This window comes from Nannospalax galili, unplaced genomic scaffold (genome assembly GCF_000622305.1).
Source record: "Nannospalax galili isolate Female #2095 unplaced genomic scaffold, S.galili_v1.0 scaffold298, whole genome shotgun sequence".
In the NCBI taxonomy this organism is placed as follows: domain Eukaryota; kingdom Metazoa; phylum Chordata; class Mammalia; order Rodentia; family Spalacidae; genus Nannospalax; species Nannospalax galili.
The window spans coordinates 722,382-727,373 of record NW_008344488.1 but is presented as its reverse complement, the minus strand read 5'-3'; positions in this window follow the sequence as shown (position 1 = coordinate 727,373).

The window sequence follows — 4,992 nt, the reverse complement described above, 5'->3', positions numbered from 1 at the left end:
TGTATGCAAGAAAGCAAGGGCATTGCTTTTACCTCTTGTCAGGTTCCTAATAATTTTCTTGCTATTGACTTTTTTTTTTAATTTTTAAAAATAATTTTATTTTTTTATTTTTAAGTATATGCATGTATTGCCTATATGTAGGTAAGTGCACCTGTGTCATGCAATGCCCGCAGAAGATAGAAGAGGCTGTTGGATCCCCTGGAACTGGAGTTATAGAAAGTTGTTAGCTGCCATGTGGGTGCTGGGATTTGAACCCAGGTCTTTTGCAAGAACAGCCAGTGATCTTAACTACTGGGCCATCTCTCCAGCCCTGGTATTGACTCTTAACAACTTTCTAGCCCCGGGGAATCTGCATAGCTTTCCTTTCCCTACCAGTGTTGCATGCTGATCTCACCGTCCATCACTAAAAACACAATACAACATCACCAACCTCCCACTCCCTCTTTTATCTCCCTTTATAAGAATTATACAAATGAGTCGGTTTTGTCCCGAATCTTCTAATGGTTTGTACTTCCTACTGCCCAATATGGCAGCCTGGCATGGTCTTTTAGTGGAAGGAGCACAGGCTTTGGAAGCAGTCTTTGATTTATAGCTGGTTTTGTCACTTATTAGGTAGGTGGCTTTGGATGAATTAATTGATGATGTTTTCATTCCAGTAACAGTTCCTTGCATCAGAGTTTGCTGATGGGTCTCAGGGAGTTACAGTACATATATTGCCTGGTATCTTTTGGTAGTTTGAATGAAGTGTCACTACTGGGCGCCAAATCCTTGAGTACTTGGTCAGTTGGTAGCCCTGTTTTGGGAAGGTCATGGAGTCTCTAGGAGGTCTGTGGCCTTGCTGGAAAAAGCATGCCAATGGGTGGGCTTTGAGAGCTCATAGCCTCCTCCTATTTTATAGTCTCCCCCTGCCCCCCAGTTCCTGTGCCTGCTTGAAGATGTGAGTGCTCAGCTTTCAGCTCTGGTACCTCCTACCATGCCTCCCTACCATAATGGACTCTTATTCCTCCAGAACCATAAGCCCAAATAAAATCTTCCTTTTATAAGTTGCCTTGGCCATGGTGTTTCATCACAGCAACAGAAAAATAACTAATACACATCTTAGTTCATTCTCTGATAGCAGAAATAGAGCAGTCCTGACCGTTCAAGAGTGCTCTGAGCCCATCATGAGTTTCCCTTCTGGGGAGTTTTGAACTTTCTCTTCTTGCCATAAAGAAAACAAAGTTTCTGAGTCAAAGAACTCTGTGTTTTTTGAGTAGTTTTGATTTGACCCAATTTCTTTTTTAGGCCAGAAGAGATGAGATTTGAGGGACTATGATCCAGTAGACATCTGGTATACCTCTTTTGGGATCCCTGTTCTGTTTTAGCCCAGCTCTCAGTGGGCTATTATGAAAAGACAATGGATAACAGGTGATAATGCTGTGGAGGTCCAAAAGTTACAATGACATGTTCTGAGGATTCAACTACATTGCATAATTTCACTCTGAGCCAATTATCACCTCTTCAGGAAAAACTTCTTGACTACACAAACAAAAGTGCTGCACTCCATCACCCTCCGGTTGTCACTCTGCCATGTTATCGGTACCATACTTGCAGCTGTAAGAAATTACTTGCTGGACTGGGGAGAAGGCTCAGTTGGTGAAGTGCTTTCTGTGTAAGCACCATGATCTGAGTTGACTCTCTAGCACCCACATAAAAACTGTGTGGAGCAGTGTAAAACTGTAATCGTAGCTCTGGGGAGGCAGGGACAGGAAGATTCCTGGGGCTCAATGACCAGCCAATTTAGCCAAGGCAGCAAGCTCCAGATTCAGTGAAAGAGCCTGTCTGAAGAGTAATAGAGGATGCAAGTGGATATTGCCCTCTGGCCTCCATACACATGTGCGCACACATGCATATCCCATCCACAGAAAGAAATTACATGCTAATTTATATGTATAGTCATTTATGATTTGCTTCTGTTTTCTCTGCTGAAATATAAATTCTACAGCAGCTGGAAACCTACTTATTTTGTTTTAGCCTCATTGGGTAGAGTAACGCATGACAAAAGTAATCTCCCCTCAAATACTTGTTCCATATGAAATTAGTATCTACAAAGGAGTGAATGTAGCTAAAATGTATTCTAGGGTCAGCACAGCTGACTTTTAACTGGTTCATTTCTGTGAAGTAGGTAGGCTGGGCATGCATGACAGGACAGTATTTCCTTTTGAGATTCTAACTGTATCTGAGTTTAATCCAGTTATAGAGCTATCCAGTGATGAAATAACTGTAGAAGCTGAAGCAGGCAACAATTACAGTTTATAATTGTTCACGCTTTCTTTTTAAAACACTGTGGTGGTTTGAATTCCTTCACCGTCTACTCTGCTTTTGAATCCACTGTTGGTTCTTTGTTATTTTTCCAACATTGATTCTTCTTCTTCCTCCTCTTGTCCCCTTCATCCTTTTCTCCCTTTCTTCTCCCCCTCCCCATAGGTGACAGCATATTGGTATGAAGCTCAGGCTGGCCTTGAACGCATAATTGTCTTACCTCAGCTTCCTGCTCCTCACCATGCCCAGCTTCTTCTTGTCTGTATCAACATCCATTTTCTCACAACTTCTCTAGCCCTTTGCTCTCACCTACCTTCTCATAGCCATCACATTTAGATCTTCAGCCTAGACGTGCATTTCCAACTGCAACTTGGATGTTAAGATAGGTTGTATGTACCATGTCCACAGCCTTTGCTGTATGACTTTATATCCTCTCTCACCAAAGAGGTAGGGTATGTTGTTCCTGCTGCCTTGTTAAACTTGAGTGCAGTCATGCCACTTTGTGTGACCATCGGAGGAGGTAGAGTTCAAGGTATCGTAGAGAGAAAGAAATATTTTTCCTCATGCATTCCTAATACACATATCTGAGGTTGCTATAATGAAGAAAGATTAATAAGAGAAAAGCATATGGATTTATTAAACCCAAGTTTTGTTATGTTATTTATGTTATCTCTCCTTCAAAAGGATAGATGCCCCAAACACAGAGGGGTTTACATGTGTATATTTATGCTTAGGTTTGAAGAAGAGTGGATGAAGAAATTGATTGGAGTACAGAGGGTATGACCTAATGATAATAAGCTAAGAATGCAGAGTGGGAGGTACTTACTAAGGCTGTGTGTTCAGACTTTAGCTGTGTCTCTGTCTTCAAAGATCAGGATATTCCTTTTTCTTGATACCTTTCCAATGACCTGCTTCAAAGGAGATTGGGAGAAGGTCATAGCCTGAGCTTAGTTTTTATGAATAGCTCTAGGCCAGAAGAGTGAAAAGGTGGGTGGCTTTTGGCTTCTGCATTTATCTCGAAAATCAAGATGTCATACAGGATGTAGCATGCTGTGAACTTTTTCAGTGTCCTCATTCCAAGCCTAGCTCTCCAAGGTCCCTGGGGATTTCCATTTATTATTCTGTGTTTCTGCTACTGTCACGAGAATTATATGACTAGGGCACCCTTCTGATCCAAAGAAAATGACAGAAGAGCTTCCCGAGAACTTCCGCTAAGCTGGGTTAGAGCAGACCATAAACTAGGTGCACAGATGTGAATGGACCCAGCCAAGATTAGCTGCAGTGCCTCAGTTTGAAGCAGCTGCTCCTTGTCTAATGCCCGACCCCTGCACTGCCATAAGCACTTAGGACTTTAAGCCACTGAGGTCTCAAAAGTTCATATTAGGTTTATTTGTGTAGTATCAATTGCATACTTTTAAAGGTACTGGGCTTTAACTGTGCATACCTGGGTGACCTCCAACACTCGGCATTGCCCATGTTTTATTTAACCATTCTATTGACTAGAAAGTAGTATTTTATTTTTGAAATTTCATTTCCCTTCTGACTAATGATACTGAATGGCTTTTGATTATTTATTGGACATTTGTTTATCTTCTTTTTGTGAATGTTCACAATTTTCTCATTTAAAAGCTCATGATTTATCTTCATATTGTTGAGTTGTGAGAATACGATTCTGGATATGAGTCCTTTGTTTGATGTCCTTGTGATTTTTTTTTCTACTGTTCTGTGATTTGCCATCTTGATTTCTGCATGGTGTTTCATTCTTTTTCTCTTATGGATTACTTTCTGTGTCCAATGAATTATTTCATTTTGAGGCGGTTTGCAACTCAGGAATAGCTTGGCCGAGACAGGAATCTAATAGCTTTTTCAAAGGTGATGTGTCCAAACTGGACTCTCGATTCTCATCTTCTTACCCCTTTCAAATCTGCTCATGCCACAGTTGTCTTAATCTTCAAAAATTCAATCTCTTCGAGTTGTCAGGTGAGAAAAAAATCTTTATTCTCTCCTTGCCTCACTCCATGTACAACCATCAGTAAATCCCATTGGAACTGACTTCAGATACATTTAGTCAGTCTCTCACCATCTCCTCTACTAGTTTGCAAGTTGGTTGCAAAACTGTCTATCCTGATTCATTGCCCTAGTCTCCTAAACAACATCCTTGCTTCTACCTTTGTTTCATCATTACAGAAGCCAGGGTGAAACTCTAAACATTTGAAGTTTGATGAAGTTCTTTCCTCTGTTCAAATCTTCCCAAGTTTCCTTCATCATTCAGAGTAACACTCGAAATCCTTGTAGTAACTCTGAGGACTACACTGTGTATTCCATATTCCTTCTCAGAGATGTGGGAAGGGGAAGGTACAGGCTGGACATGGATTTGGACTTCTCTCTCAGATATCATCCATGAATGCTCTCTCTAGTTATGAGACACTACCATGACACGTGCTATAATGGCTATAATGGCCTCACTTCCCTTTGAATATTCTAAATAAGCATACCTTCCCCAAGGCTTTTGCATCTGACATCCTCTGTGATACTTTTTTTAATTCCCACATATTTGTAATGAATTCATTCATGTTCCTTAGCTTCTACTCAAATGTTGCTTTGACATCTAGCAGTATATTATTTATTATGAATTCTATAACACTTATCATCACCTGATTTTTCTTCATACTTTTTTGTTTGATATTTGTT